Source organism: Belonocnema kinseyi, chromosome 2, assembly GCF_010883055.1.
Source record: "Belonocnema kinseyi isolate 2016_QV_RU_SX_M_011 chromosome 2, B_treatae_v1, whole genome shotgun sequence".
Taxonomy (NCBI): domain Eukaryota; kingdom Metazoa; phylum Arthropoda; class Insecta; order Hymenoptera; family Cynipidae; genus Belonocnema; species Belonocnema kinseyi.
The window spans coordinates 46,430,525-46,448,405 of NC_046658.1; positions in this window are offsets into that span (position 1 = coordinate 46,430,525).

Below are 17,881 nucleotides of genomic sequence, written 5' to 3' on the forward strand. Positions count from 1 at the left end.
CTGAAAAATCTCTATCCCATCCACACACTACTCCTTTCCCCTGCCGAGTGAGTCACGCCTACCCCGAAAGGGAAATGGCTTAATGGTGTAATAATAACCTATATTCGAAATTTAAAAAAACTGGTAAACGGATACGATGGCAGTTATCAGGAAACATAAATTCATATCGTTTTAATTTGCAAAAAATCCTATTAGTATTTAACATATTCACAAATTTCTAACCGAAGGCACCAATAACTTAAACATTAAATGACCATGGAAGACAGTTCTAATTGTACAAACCAGCACTGTATAATGTTCATTTAGCCATAAAATAAAATAATGAGACAAATTGTGTTGCAAATTGTAAGCATTGCCTCATAAATTATATACATCTAATGTATATGTTTCTACTTTATGTAGTCTAAATTAACATAACGTAGGTTATATATTTTCTCTCCTTTTTTGAAAAGATCTTAATGATTATCATTTTCCCAGAACTATAATTTGAAACCATTCATTAGTATATTCAGTCTCTTAAATTTCTAAGTTAATTTGTTTCTATGATTTAAGAATCTTAAGCCTTGTAGTTCAAATTAGTTGCAAGATAAAATAAAATTATTAATTTGTTAAATTGTGTTTCATTAGCACTATTATTCATAATCCAGGATCTCTTTAGCTGTTTTGGGAATAAAATTATCGAGCGAGTAGCAGACTGCTTTTTCTTTTGTTAGTAAAGTAAAAGAGAAATGAGATTCTTAGGAAGTACCTATTTCTTATACTCTGTCAGCTTTTGTTCACTGTAAGGATTTTCTGGTGTTAATATGAAGCGGGAATTTAATTAGCTTTTTTCAAATTCTTCTATTAATATATTTCGGAATTTAAATCAATTGATATATAAGTGAAAGATCTTTGGACGAAAGGGCGTAAGTGCCAAAATGTGGATTTTGCAGGTAGTCTTTGGCCTTGGAACAGTATGACGCAGTAGCGTATTTGCATTTTTGAAGATCTTTATTATTCATAAATTGTAATACATAGATGGTACAATCTTTAAATTTGAAAAAATCGAAAATTAAGGTACATATTTTTCGAAGCGAGATTTTCCTCTACAAATTATTGTGGCGCATTCGCACTCAGGTAATTGCGACGTAAATAGTTTTAGATACGGCACTAATTATTCGGCATTTTTACGTCATAGCCTGTTAGCTTCACTTCACTGATTGCTAAGGGGGGAACAATGGAACAAATGCATGGGATTAAGTTTATGTTTACCCTATTTTGCTAATATCTTCGAAAAAACTCAATTTTACCATTTAAGTGTACTTATAAAATAGTTTTTATTTGTTAAGAACTATTTAATGACATAATAAAATGATAGTAATTATTATTCATTACGAAGATAAGACAAAAATGGAGTTTTGCCCATGCATTCGGTACATTGTTTTCCCGTCAGAAAACAACGAAGAGAAGCTAGCTAGTGATTGAAAAGAAAACACCTACTTTAAGTATTTTGCCGTGAAGTGACGCTCAGGGTGTGGGGGGGGGGGGGGGGGGGGGGGGGGGGGGGGGGGGGGGGGGGGGGGGGGCGGAAGCAGCCAAAAGTGAAACCAGCGATTCATCGAACGAAAAATAATCGGATGTTGAGTGCGCAGTTACATTTGGTTTTTGCCAAAGAAAAGAATTGTCAACCAAAAAAAGGAATTAAATAGTTGAACTTTTGACAAAAAATGTCTTTTTATCAAAACAATCAAATTTCTCTGAAAATATTAAATTCTCAAACAATCAGTAGAATTTGTAATTAAACGAGATGAATTCCTATTCAAAAATATAATAATGATGAATTTTTTTAAACAAAAAGAATGAACTCTCATCCAAAATATTTCGCATTAAGGTAAAATAAAGAGAAAAAAAGCAATTTCCTAAAAACAGTTGAAAAACGAGGAATTCTTTAGGAAAAAGGAATAGGGAAAAGAGTTAAATGTGCTGAACAACCTTCTATAAAAATATCTAGATCTTTAAGTTACATTTCACTCCCTTCTCCCTTCAAATTTGTAACGTAGTTCAGTGACTGCCATCTATGAAATAATGAAGAAACAGAATAAAATTTTTTAAAAAATCGATTGTAAATAACTGATTTCTTCAAAACGACATGTTATTCCCTCAATAAAGTTTGAGACGATATGAAGCATTTTATTTTAATGAGGAAATAAAATAAAAAAGGTGTAATGTAAGATTTAAAGGAGCAGAAAAAGTAAAAATAAAAAAGTGCCTTTGAATGTGCGAATGCGTACCTCTGCTAGAGTTGGGTATAACCGTCGAGACACAACGGCTCGCGGGTTGTTTTGTTGAAATTTATTGGCCCCACGCCCGCAGAGAAATAGGACAGAATTATAATTGGTTCACGTAATTTATTAATGAATTTACGACGATTGTTCTGATTCACCGTCCAATCCTAGTCTGCATTCATTTTAATCACTTGTAAATCACCGGCAGAACATATATGCTATTAATGGAAGTTATCGACACTCAGCCCTTAATTCTCCCAGAAAAATCCACCCACTTTGTGACTTAAAATTGAATTAGCTTTATGTCTTCTTTTATTATTTAATTACACATGCTTTTGATCATATTTATTGAATTTCAAAATTAATTTGAGCCATTTTAATTAAAATTAATCATGTTCAATAGTAATAAACCTTTAAAATTAAATAATGCTAACTTCAAGTACAAATATTCTTTTTAAATTGAAGCCTTCAAAATTTAATGATTAGCAGATAAAAGGATAGAAGTGTAACAACTTTAATTTTAAATTAATTATTTTGATTCTCTAAATAAAATGACTAAATGTGCAAGAATTATAGCTGAAAATGTTCGATAATACAAAATTGTAAACACAGAAAGAAAATTAAGGTTTTGCATGTTAGAAGCCTATAACTACGGAATGTTTACCCAAGATAATTAGATTGCTTACGGTAAAATTAAGGATATGAAAATGGTAATCGCTAATAACTTGAAAATTGTGGCTTTTAAAGGAGCGTATATTTATAAAAAATACATTGTTTATAAGGTCGTGAATAAATAATGGCTCGACGTACGAGAAAATATCACGAGAGTGAAAAGTTTAATCATGTCAAGGATTAATAAAAAAAATTAACTTAACACTGGTTATTGAGTGTAATTATTCATATCAATTGTTATAAACAATTTAGCAAAATAAATGATCAACAACAAATTATGTTAGTAATGATAGAAAAAGATTTCGAAACAACTTCAAGCAATATTATGACACTGGTTGATTATTTATCATTAAATGAAAAGTCCAAATGATGTCTTTTTAACAAGAACAACATTTTAACAACAATATAAGAAGATAAGTTTTTATTTGATCGGAGGATTTATTTCTCCTCTCAAGAGTTTACAAGTTAAAAAATTTTCTGAGCAATAGATTCTGAGGTAACACTGCGCAAGTATGGCGATTTGGTTAAAAGATCATTTGTTTATAACGATATACATTGCAAACAGTGCGTCGTGCGGATAAAGTAAAAGACGCAATACAGTTTTATTTTTTGTTTAAACAAAAATTGACCCGGATTTCGAAAACCTACCAAAGATATTCGTAATCAGGGGCCTTTCTTTGACCTTTTGAAAAAGAGTAATCTAGGGAATCTATTAGTGTATATAGAAGTGTCAGTGACGACTGGATTATTATTCGAATTTCTGTTGCAAAAAGTTTCTGAAAATTTAGTTGGAAGTTTTAGATTAAATTTAATCACAATTGGGGTTTTTTAAAAATTAAAAGTTCTGAGAAGACGGCCGGATACTAACTCCCATATATTACAACGCTGCCGAAGGCTGGTGACCTTCTCAGCATGAAAATAAAAACACAAACCCAAGACGACTGTCTTGGTTCCAGTTTTACCTCCATATCTCCCAAACCTCCGTTATTAACTGAAGTTTTTGGTGGGACTGATGTTATAACTACAATCTCCACCATATGACGATTTGATACTTAACTTTGACATGATTTCGACTCAGAAAATAAACTTATTGCATAAAGGTGTTAGTTGGGCGTATAATCTATACAATGAATAATACAAACTACAAAATAGCCTCGGAAAGGACTGAAACTTTTAATGACAAAAGGCATGCACACGGAAAATCTAAAGGTCATGTTTCAGGCGTCGAATGGAGACTGGGTGTTTGGAATGCTAGGGGAGTAAATGATCTCAAGGTAAAAGAATTGCGTGAAACTACGGACGTGAGGAAACTAGACATTTTATGTGTGCCTGAAACCCTAGAAAAAGGGATGCGAAACCAAAGACATAAAAAATGGCGTGTTGAAAGGCGGATTTGAAATATGGTCAGGAGTAGACTGTGAATCACATGGTAAACAAGGAGTATGTCTGATTTTGAATGGAAAAGCAAAGCAGCATCTCGGAGACTATGGTTTCGTATCTCCCAGACTACTGTGGGCTAGGCTGAAAGTAAGAATCGAAAAACTATTTATCATAGCATGCTACGCGCCAGTTGATAGTGATTCTAGAGAAGTAAAAGACTCCTTTTGGGACACTTTAAATGACACAATAAATATTAGCGAACATGGGGAAAAAATAATTCTACTGGGAGACATGAACGGATGGGTGGTCATCCAAAATCAGGATACAGAAAGAGTACTAAGTAAATTTGGGGATCCAAGAACAAACTATAACGGAAATAAATTAGTTGGTCTATGTTTAGAGAGGGATCTGTTTATTACAAATACTTGGTTGAGGCATAAAATGATCCACATGTACACCTGATCTAAAGGAAATAGCCGCAGTATAATTGTCTTTGTTGTTGCGGATGAAAGACTAAGAGAGTTAGTCAAAGATACAAGGGTCATGAGGGGTCCTCAATGCAATACTGATCATTACCTTCTGATTTCAAAAATTAACGTAGGTCGGGGATGGAGAAAAAAGAGAACCAAGAAAGCAAAACAAACGCGAATCAAAATTGAAAACCTACAGAAACCGGACGTGCAAATAGATTTCCAAAATAAGATAATCGAAAGCATGGATAGAGCAACATGGGAGGACCGTATAAAAAACAAAGATATAGAGGACGCCTGAACAATGCTACGGGATATCCTTATTAGATGTACGATCGAAGTGTGTGGTACCGCATTTGTAGGTAGAATGTCTGGTGATGCGTGCTGGAATGATGAAATTCAGGCTGCCCAAAAAGCAAAGAGAGAAGCGTACGGGAGAACTTTGAACATCGCAGGTCTTAGCAATAAGGATAGAAATAGACGTAGAAATGATTATAGACACGAAAACAAGATACTTAAACGATTAGTTAAGGACCGTAAAGATAAAATTAGAGAAGAAGAAGAAGTAGAGATGAAAATACAAAACGATTTTGAAGGAAGCAAGGAACTGCTTTGTAAAAAAATGAAAGAAAACAAAAGTACAGAATTTGTCAACATGAGAAATAGTAGGCGGGAAATGGTATATGATGCAGACGGAATACTAAAGGCTTTCAGAGACTATTTTAGGAGACAATTCGGAGATAAAGCTATAGGACACCACAACTGCGATGTTGAACACGATGCGATGGAAAACTCAATTAAGAAAGTCTGTGTCACTTCGGTTAGGGATATAATTAAGAACTAGAAAAACGGTAAGGCAGCCGGAGTAGACGGTATTAACGCTGAAATGCTTAAACACGGTGGCGCGAACATACCACATAGACTAAGCGAATTGATAAATTTATGTTTCGAGATGGGAGACGCTCCAGACGATTGGAAAAAAGCGATTAGCGTACCAATATACAAGAGAAAGGGAGATAAAAGCGACTGCAATAATTGCAGAGTTTGAGAGTAGGAAAAAAAGTATTCTATGCATTTGTTGACCTAGAAAAAGCTTTTGACAAGGTAGATAGAAGTAAACTTTGGGAAGTCCTAAAAGAGTATGGAGTCAATGGATAGCTCTTACAAGCTATAAAACAATATATACAGGTAGCAAAGTGAGTGTAAGAGTGAATTGGAAACTAAGTGACTGTGTCGATATTATTAAAGGAGTTAGACAAGGATGCGTTATGTCTTTATGGTTCTTTATGTTATTAATGGACAAGTGTTCAATAATGGCTCTCTTCGATGAAGAGGGTGTGAATCTCGAAATAGTAAGAGAGAATGCCAAATGAACGACCAGTGGTAGACCGCGGAAAGAATCGTTAGAATTTGTGAATGAGACCCTAGTTAGAAGAGACATAAGAAGTCACAGAAACACGAGAGTCTGCATGGAAAAATGCATGGACATAAAAGAATCTAGGAAAGTATGCCAAGACAGGAAAGTATGGTGACAAATTGTTAATAAAAAGAGTGTCAGTAGAGTGAATTACGTCTGAAATGAAAGACCTGGGTTACTAATCGACCCAAGTGGGGAACCTTACATAACGACTTTGTGAGGATCTTCACATGGGGTAATTGCTGGAGAGATTGATTAGTAACCTGGGTCGGGGCAGTGTTGCGGAACGAACGTGTTATTTACATAAATAACACGAGAATTCTGGATCAATCTGAAAATTCTCTATCCCTTCCCCACATTACTCCTTTCCCTACCGAGTGAGTCACGTCTACCCCGAAAGGGAAATGGCCTAATGGTGTAATAATTCCTTATCAGCAGAGAGCGGACAAGCGTAGTCTGAAGCTGCGCACCGAGCTTAGCTTAGGCTTCCTCGCTGTGCGCGGTGCGCCACTTCGAACTACGTCCGTCCGCTCTCTGCTTATCAGACATGTTCTTCATTTAAAATCCCAAAATTTCTCAAGCCAAAATATCTTGCTTTTTAGTAGAAATGTGGCGACTTTTTTTCGTAACTGAAAAAGAATTTTACGCGCTTCATTCAAAAAAAATCTACATTTTTTCTTCCTCCTACAAACATTTTGACATGAATTGGGGCTTCTATGAACAAGACGATATGAGTTTTATATTATTATACGATTACGTACGTATTATACGATACGTACGTATTATACGATTCTATGCATTTTAGGCGAGCTAAATAACTTTTGTAGACATGAGATTTTATTTATAAAATGATGGGCAGTATTTTAAATATAGTAAGCTTTTGTGTTCTTCGTTCTCAGCAAAAATGTTTTTTCCTGAACGCTATTGCCGATCATCCATGCATTCTCGTATGTAACTTATAACTTCCAACTTCTTATAATATCCATTCTAATAGGATATGTTACAAGTAATAAGTAATTTATCTTTCTAAAGGTACGCTTTATTCGATAAAACCCATTTGTTAAGCTTTAAATATAAAAGGCTTTACAAAAAATATTTCTTTTTTTTGTGATATTTTGCATCGCTTACGAGAAAAAAATTATATTTTTAGGAAAAACAAATTTTCTCGGCTTCAAAAAGGTTGAGCCCATAATAAGCATGTAACATAGCGTATACCTTTTTTTCTTTCCAATATTTAAAACAATCGTCTGTTAATATAAGTAGGGCATCTTATCAATCTCATTGTTGGCTAAGCCATTTTTGAAACCCAGCTAAGAGGTATTAAAAATTAAATAAATATCTTTTTTGTAGGGCTTAATTTTAACAAAAAATTGGAAGAAAATATAAGTATGGGTTTTAGAAAAATTAACTTTAAATATTTTCCGAAAAACCGTCATTATTTTGTTAATTTTGAATCATATTTTTAATTTTCCAACAGATTTCGAAATAACACGAAAATGGTATTCTTTTCAATTACTAAAGTAAGCATCCATGCGTACGGAAATAATGTATGTATCGAAATTTCGGTGCAAATGGCCCCTTTTCCAGCTCCCCTAATTTGTACAGAAAAAATCCAAATATTTGTACTGAAATTTCGGTGCACGTAGCCACGGCTATTTTTAAAATCATTTAGTAAGTACACTCAAGTAAAAATGCTTCATTTTGAGCTCGACACGGGGATGTCTTGAGTTCGTCCCCAGGACATCGACGTCTGGCTGTGTCTCAAAATTAAGTCGAGGCATAAGCCTTCGCCTTACTTTTATGTTCACGAGAGGTAAGACGGCGTTTACTGGTCTCAAGCCGAACCTTGTATTGGCTAAGACGACGTTTACTTGTGTCAAGACGAGCCATGTCTTGGCTGAGATGGTCGGCGTAAACTTGTCTAGAGAAGACCCTTTTTCGAATTGGAAAGGAGATTAAACCTGATGATGAAAAATGTGTAACTATTAAATAAGTGATTTTAATTAAAAATTCAGAATCTGTCGGCCTGAAGAAGTGTAATCCTTAAAAATTTGCTTAAAAAAATTAAAATTGTAACTTTCTAGAAGGATCTTTTCAGCCGTTAGAAATACGTAAAACCAAACAATATTTTCGGTATCCTTTTTAAACAAGTATTATAAAAATGACAATCCGTAAATTAATCAATTGAGCACATATATTGTATAAAATATACAATATTGTTAAATCATTAACAAAAATGAGCTTTTATGACAGTCAGAATGAGCCTTTTTGTTAGGACAGGTATACACTCGAAGTTATAAAACGCTCGTTTTAAAGTCATAAAAATTTTACTCAACACATAAATATATGTCTTCAAGCAATAGAAACTTTTCTCCAAGACATAAATTTAAGTCAAGCTCCATCTCAAAACTAAGACATACACAAGTCGAACTTTTGATTTCAGCTTTTCTTGATTGATTGGAGGCAATTTAAATCGAAACCAAGTCGAAGAATTGTTACTTGGGCAATCATCATTTGGAATTTTGAATCTAGCGTAGAATCTTGGAAAGAAATTATAAAAATATCTCAATAATTTAGCAAATTACTAGAGACTTACCTTGAAAAGTAGCTAAATGATTTTTAAAAAACCAATAATTAGTTCCATTCGTGCTAATTTTTCAAAGACTTTGAAATTCTACATTCTTTCTACAATATTTTGTCATTACCTTAACCTTTTACCTTAATTATGTGCAGAATTTTATTACCTTTCGTGCGATTATGATGAAAAAAGTTCCATGTTTATATCATAAAAATTAAAGAGAACTTAGGGCCCTTAATGCGAAAATTTCTAAAATCTAAACTTTCGAAAATTCGACATGAGCAACTTCATTTTTAAATCAACACTTTTTTAAAAGCAGAATTTTTTTGCGATTTATTTAAGTGCATATTGCGCTACGTATTTTCTGAAAATTTCAAGCTTGTACTCAGGTCATGTCCAAAATTTGGAGATTCTGTTTAGATTTTATATTATTCTAAGTAATCGTCCTGTATTTTGTGAATTCGTTGCGATTTTAATGAAAGTTAAGAAAAGTTGCTTTAGATTTGAAGAATGCACTGAGATATCGACATTTTTAGTATTAAAATAGATATATTTTAATTAAATTTCTTACTATAACAAAAAATTAAATTGAAAAAATGCTCAATGTTTTATTATATTATATTTACGTGAATAATCACAGGCAATTTAAAATCCATTTTTTTTCAAAAAAGAAGAGGCATTTAGATGATATTCATTTAAGGAATCCTTATAACTATCTGCAAAGAAATATTATCACTATTAAACCATTCAAATGTTTTTGATTTTCTCGTGCATTAAAATCGTAAATTAATTTTTGTAATTATTAATATTTCAAGTACCAAATTTCTTCAATTTTATGAGTCAAATCGATTGATTAATTTACAGACAAACTGATTAAAGACATCGAGCATATATGCTAGTTAAAAAATTTATTTAAAGATTGAAAAACAGTTAATGATTTAAATACAGCAATGTTGTAAGTACTCAAATTAATTTCTTTGTAATAAAACTACTAACAATAATATGGAGTATAAAAAACTAAGAAAATAATTAACACTATATAATTAGCAAATAATTCAATTGGTTCATATGCTACATGACACTTTTAAACTGTTTATGAAAAGTAGAAAATGCGTTAATTAATTGATAATGCTAATGTCAATTTTTAGTTTTTAAACTCGGGTTTATTTCTGTCTGAAGAAACGAGAGAAAGTCTCGGAAAATAGAAAAAAGTATAGGGTCAGTATACATTTTATTACTTTGTGCATACATTTAATTTTATGGGGCTCACTTAATTATATAGCCATAAAATGTATGAGAAAGTCCACCCTTGAATGACTTTATTTGGCTTCTCTTGAATCTTTCACGTCATTTAGTTTTGGACTTAGAAATTTACCTCGTAGTTCATTTCCACCCTTGATCTTTTCTCCAAGTGTGACACCTTCGACCAACTATATCCCACGTTTACGACAAAGTAGGGAAAGCTCGTTTCATGTAAACCGCAGAGACTTTTTACTACCCTGGTCTTTATCATTATTTTCTCGACACTCCTTCACAACGAAGGGGGGCGAGGGTGCAATAAAATACTTCACAAATGCGCCCGAAAACTTCTCTCACTTCCTCTTTTACCTTTATGCGCGTGCTCTTTCTCTTATTTTTTCCCGCAGAATCTGCAGAATTCACATTGGTCCACGACCACCAGACGCGAAACGGCGATTACATTTTGTAACATTTGCGCTTTAACGATTGTCCAGATGGTTTAAATTTTAGATACACCCCCATAACAGAGGTGCTTTAGTTTAGAGTCTAAACTAAAACAGCTCTCTCATTTCAAAAGCCCCCCTCCCCTTTTCCACCCCGTTCCGCTTTCACCCTCTTTCCCACTCTCGGACTGTTTTATCTGTGACTGGTACAGACATGTCGCGCAAAGGATTCCATTTTCTCAAATAATCTAGAAAATGTAATAGAAAAGTCGTAAAACGCGCAGGCAATCTCGATTTTACGACTTTTCTGACAACTGTCGGCTTGTCTTCAAGAAATCGATGCAGGCGGTACAGTTATAAGAGCTGCACTTTCACATATGGATCCCATAAAGTGTAAGCGGTGTCATGTGACTTTTATGTGGATGACGGTTGAGTACATCAAACCTTCACTCGGGAGTTATGAATCAATTAGATTCAGTAACTGACACATGACATGCAGAATTTTGATTAACTTTGGCATTATTAAATTATATGTAACGGCGTTTGCATAGAAAAAACTAATGTTAAATTTTGGCGCATGTAAAATTTTCCGCTATTAAAGTTTACATGCTATTTGGTGAAAGTTTATCATACAATGAAATAAAAGCTGTCGTCTGTTACGTCCTTAGCAGAAATAAGAAAACGGCAAAATATTAGTGAATTCAAGATATATCAGGACACTAAATTTAAAACGACTTTTTGCTTACTTAAGTATTATTTTAAAAATAATTATAATTGTCTGGAACGAATTAAAACGTATTTTTCGTGAATGAAAATAAATAACTTGTCACATCAACTATCTTATGTTTTAGAACAAAACGAAAAATAGGAATTGAATTACTTTAAGGATGAAGCGCTAATAGGATTTATAATACGACGGATAAGGATTATCTTTAATTAATTACATTATGAAATTGAGTTGAAATATAAACAATTAAAAATCAATCCTAATACAAAGTATATTTCAAATTTTAGTTTAAAAAATAGTTGCATGAATAAAATGTCAGGACGGTAATTCCTATCTTACAGCTTGTGAACTATGGTTAAAATCATAGTGAATATGGCGACTCTTCAGCTGGTTGATTTCTGTTGCAACGAGTCCTTTAACTGGAAGGGATGTAAAATTTATATATGTCGTTTTTTCCGTGTGGAAGTTTAAAAAAAATATATATTATAGTTTTCTAATAATCAATGAAATATCTCTTCGTGTATTGCTGAATTGCTAAGGGGTTGTTCATATGTTACCCCGCTTTTTTTAACCTTTTGGACCATCCCTTCTTCCTTGTAACGCTACTGTAACAATAGACAACAACGCCCAATTCCTAAATTTTTAATTAACTTTCAGACAGAAAATACCTTCCACATATATTTTTTCATCTATTCAAAGAAAGCTTACTATTTTTAATCATGCTAATTTTCTAATTTTCTACTATTTTGAAGCGGCCTGCAAAATAAGTTTAAAAAAAGTTTACGTTTGCGCGCACATAGGGCGCGCGATTGTTGGTTCTCGCGCTTCGCACTTGTTCATATCTTTACCTCGCGCTGCGCGTTCAGATTTTGTATTTTTCCCATATTTGTGCATTTGCATATTCGCAATCGATCTTCGCATTTCTCCCACATTCGTGCACAGACATTTCAAAATTAAAGATCAACGAATCGAAAACTGTAATTTTGCGATTGTCAACTCTCTTTTGTTAATGCTCTTTCGGTTTTGGCGAACACGATCTCATCTCTTATCTCGTGCTTCGCACACGATTTTGCCCAAAATGTCAAATTTTCTACATTATGCTCAACGTTTCTATATTAACTATAATACATTTTTTATGTACTTCTGTCTGGGATTGGGTATTTAAATATTGCAAAATAAAGTACAAATTGCATTTGGCATGATTCCTTTAATATTTGTTTCCTACTATGTGTTAAATTTTATTCTTGGCTGTGCTTAAGCGTGTATTATTTTAATATATTTATATCATTACAATTCATAAGATGCATGGAAATTAAAACATTCTTATTCTTATTGTCTTGTTTTTATATTTTTTTTTATTTTCAATCTTGTTTTTTTACGATTTAAAAAAATACGCTTCCTATAAAAAAAAACATTCGTAAAAAATTTGTAAGCCTTTTTTCGTTGAAGAATTTTGGTCTCACTTGTATCGTTGTACTTATATATAATTCTTTTATTTTCAATATTGTTTTTCAAAAATAAAACAACAACTACTTATCCTACAAAAATGTAAGTTCTGAAAAATTGGTTATTCTTTTTTAGGTGCACAATTTTTGTCAATCTATCTCTTTTCGTATCTTGCTTTGTTTTCCACAAAATAGAGTTTTTGCTTTTTCATTCTTTTTTTTTGTAATACAAATTTGAATTTCTGATTTTTTAAAATAAAAGTTCAAAAAGCTGTTTAAATAATCTTGTAGGGACTTAAAAAATTAACGTTTTTCTTTTTCTGACGTTTTGCCGTATCACGCTTTTTTTGTCTTCAAATGTTCATTTTCGTTTATTTCTATGGATTTTGAAAATGCTATAACATTAGTAATTTTCATTTAACCAAAAGAATAATGAGAATAAATTGTTCGTATTTTGGTCTACTAGAAATAACTATTGAAGGAATGTTCAAATATTTAAAAAAGTAGTCTCAAAAATTTTCAAAATGCTCTAACTTTTTAAAATTTCGTCAAAAAATCTGGCCAACAAACTCGACCTTTCTTTTCATATCCTTATATAGTGTCTCAAAACGTCCACATTTGATGGAATCCGCGAAAGTCATTTTTCACATAAAACCAATACTTTCTCAGTAGGATGAGAATATAAAAACGTTCAATAAGTATCCCATTAACCAACGACAAAAAATAGAAGAATTTTTTGGTATTTCAACAAAAATTCTACCTTGTTCAATAATTATTTTTTCTAGAATAGAATTTTACATTACCATTTGCTATTAAAAACTGTAGGTATAAAAAATCGAAATGATTTCTGAACCCATAAAAAATATTTTTAATTTTTCGAAGTTCAAAAACTTCCAACTCATTTACTCTCTAAATCTGAATAAGGTAAATTTCACTGACTGTCAGTGCAATTTCACTTATTCAAATAGCTAGTAATGGGTCACTGACAATCAGTGAAAGGTTACTTATTGAAACAGTGAAATCATCACTTTTTATGGTTGGCAGCACTGCACCATGTTCATTGAGAAATCATAATTATATAATATTTTAGAACATTCAATCAGAGAATCATAGTGAAAACTTAAAACCCATAAATATGATCAAATATTAAAAAAGGTGAAAAGTTCCGATGCTTTTAAATGACAAACTACCTTACATATTACTCTAATTTCAAGATTGGACTGTCATGTAGAAACCCGTTGAGTAAGTATTTCCTATACCAAATTGCATTGCCAAATGTTGACCAACTTCAAGTTCTAGTCATTTTCCACCTTTACTTCAAATAATAAATGTGTACTGAAATTATCTCAGTAAAGTACTTATAACAAATCACTATTTAGCATAGTTTTAAAATTATAGACGACTTCGTTTAGAAATTATGAATAAAAATGTATGCCAATTGTCTCGTCAAGCACCTGTCCCAATATACAAATTAAAAAAAAGACATTGCTGAATAATGTTAAGAAATATTTTAAAAATTTTTGAGATTCATAGATACCTCTAATGTTGAACAAGGAAAGATCAATATCAAGAGTTAAGTTCAATAGTTAGAACTGAGGATCTTAAAAAAATTCTAAATAACTGTTAAAAATTATTCCAATTTTTTATAATATTTTTTATAAAATGCCCGGTAACGCTCCATGTTAATGTATCATAGAAATGGAGAGGATATTTTAAAACGCTGAAGTCGAAATGAAATAAATATTGAAAAAGTGATTGGTCTGTTTTGCATATATTTTCATAAGGTTTTTAAAACAGTAATAGTCGTATGACTTGTCAAGTGAAAGAAACGTGTAAAATGTACGCCCATCCCGAATACATTATTTGATCATTTAATATGGCGTGCGACTGTTGGTTCCCGCGCTTCGCGCTCGATAATATATTTATCTCGCGCTCCGCGCTAGCTCTTTGTATATTCCTTACACTTGTGCACAGACTTTTTTAAAATAAAGGTCAAAACGTCGACAGCAGTAATTTGGTGATAGCGACTTCCTTTTATTTAAAGCTTCTTTGGTTTTAACGAATATACATTCTCATCACGTATCTCGTGCTTCGCACTCGAATTTGTAGCTCAACTTGTATATCATTTTCATAAATGTATATTATTACAATTCATAACATGCACTGATATTAAAACAGACGTAGTTTCATTGTCTCTTTTTAAAAAATGTGCATTTCTTGAAAAAATATGTTATTAAACACTTTACTCCAACTTCTGCCGGTTTTTTAAAAACTGAATTTATTCATTTTCAAATTTATTCTTACGATTTAAACGCAGCACATACGTTCTACACATCAGCCTTACCTCTTTTTAACTTATAAATTAAATCTCTACCTCAAATAACCACAAAACTTCCATTAAGGAGGGTTTAAGGGCGGGGAAGTGGGGGGAGGGGGCAGATTAGTTTCAGCAAAAGTCATAGCTGGTTAGTGCTTTATGCTGAGAAGTTCAAGCAACCTTCAGCAGAATTGTGTTAGATGGAAGTTCATATGATCTCCTTCTAAGAGAGTTATCGAGTCTGATTTTCCGATTAGGTTTTCAATTTTTTATAAATAAACAATCAAATATGACGAAAAAATTACCATTTTATCTATTTGACGTTCACAGTGCTCGACAATAACAGGAAAAGTGTTAAAATCGCCTAAGTTTCATAAAATAATATTAGCTAAAGATGGTCCAGTATTATATATTAAACATCAAAAACTTTTCTGAACAAATTATTTGTGCAAACATTTTTTTTTCTAGTTATATTTCAAGACATTTGAATAGAAATTATATGATATTGAAAAAAAATTCTCTTAAGATTATAATTCTTTATATTATAAACAAACTTTATGAATAAATGCACTAATCAGGCATTTTTCTATATAAAGAAATTCGTTTTTTTCGATGCAAAGTATTTTAAATTTGGAACTTTATGATATTTGCCACAAAATTCATAATTTGTTTATTCATCTTATGATCTTTTAAACAAATGTAATAAACAAATGCATTAGTCGGGCATTTGTAAGAAGATAAGTTGAGTTTTTTAATTTCCAGACTTTTCATATGGGAACTTGATGGAAGTTTCAGCAACATTCATAATAAGTTGATAAATTTTATCATGTCTTTAAACAAATTTTATGAACAAATGCATTAATCAGGCGTTTGTCTACAGAAAAATTTGTTTTTTCCTATGTCAACAGTTTTAATCAGGTTTTCGTAAAAAAATAAATTTTCCATCGACAGATGCTCGAATAATGAATTTGTTTATTAAATTTGCTTTTTAAAAACAAAATTGATCAACCAGTTATGAACTTCGCTGAAATCATCATGAACTTCCCAATTAAAAAGACTGAAATAAAAAAACGAATTTGTGCGTCCACAGTTGACCTAATAATGAATTTGTTTATTAAATATGTTTTTCAAAATCATAAAATTTGTTAAATCATCATGAAGGTTGCAGAATTTATCACGAAGATCCCAATTAAAAGTCTCATATCGGAACAAAAAATAATTTTTCCGTCTACAGATGCCCCAATAATGCATTTTTTAATTAAATTTGTTTTAAAAAAATCATAAAATTGATAAAAAAATTATGAATTTTGCTGAAATTGTCATGAAGTTCCCAACTGAAAAGACTGCCATTGAAAAACCCAAATTTTTCTGTCGACAAACGCCCAAATAATGCATTTATTTATTAAATTTGTTTCAAAAACTCTAAGATTAATCAACAAATCATAAATTTTACTAAAATTATCTTAAATTTCCAAATTAAAAAAAATTGACCTAGAAAAAAACGAATATTTCTATAAAAAAATGCCTGGTTACTGCATTTGTACATTACATATATTTATAATATAAGCAGTTATAATCCGAAGAGAAATTTTTTCATATGATATTGTTTCGATACCAATTTCTTGCAACATATATATTGAAAACGTGTATTTATGAAAAATCGTAAACAAATTTGTTAACAAATAATTTGTTGATAAGAAATTTTTTTTGTATATTTTCTGATGTTTGAATATCTTTAACTAATGCTATTTTATGCAACTAAGCGATTTCAACCATTTTCCTCTTATTGACGAGCACCGGGAACGTCAAATAGAAAAAAGGCCATTTTTTCGTAATATTTGTTTATATATAAAAAATTTAAAACTTAATTAAAAAATCAGGCTAGAAACTTTTTGAATTTTGAAAAAGGTGGTCTCAAAAATTTTCAAAATACGCTCACTTTCTGAATTTTCATCCAAAATGGCTGGCTAACGAATTTGACACACACACAGCCACCCAGACCCATTCGTAAAAACCAGTTTTTCGGATTCAGGGGGTCTGAAAAGTGGACATGTGACAAAAACGGGGGGGGGGGGGGGGGGTGTCAAATTTTACACAAAAATCTATTACATCTTCTTGATGAGAATGTAAAAATTAATTAATTTGTCATAAATAATGTTTTGGTAGTTCTGTTTTTTGCTCGAATCATGAAAGATAGCATTAAGAACATTTAAAAAAAGTAAATTTCTTGAAAATCCACACACGAGACGAATAAGAAAATTAAAAAATATAAGTTGTGATGAGAATGTGCTCACGCGGGAGGCTGATTTTTTATTATTAATATAGTTTTTCACGATTAAAATACAAAATACGCATCGTATCCAAAAGTTATGTGTAACAAATTTGTAGATCTTTTTAAAATGCACAATTTTTGTCTCGCCACCTATTCACCTACTTTGCACAGTTGAACCGCAAAATGCAATTTTTGATTTTCCATTATTGTTTTATGCTGTCAAAATTAGGATTTTTGATTTTACAAAAAAATTCAAAAAGTTGTTATGATAATCTCGTAGGGTATTGAAAAAGAAATATTTTCCTTCTCTTGACTTTTTTTCATATCGTCGTTATTTGGCTTAATGGGGTATTCTGGTCTAGAAACCCAATTTTCGGCCGTTTTTTGAATTTTTTTTTTACTCCATTAAGCCATTTCCCTTTCGGGGTAGGCGTGACTCACTCGGCAGGGGAAAGGAGTAGTGTGTGGAAGGGATAGAGATTTTTCAGATTGATCCAGAATTCTCGTGCTATTTAAGTAAATAACACGTTCGTTCCGCAACACTGCTCCGACCGTTATGTAAGGTTCCCCACTTGAGTCCATTAATAGCCAAGGTCTTTGTTTCAGGCGTCATTCACTCTACTGACAATCTTTTTATTAACTATTTGCCGCCATACT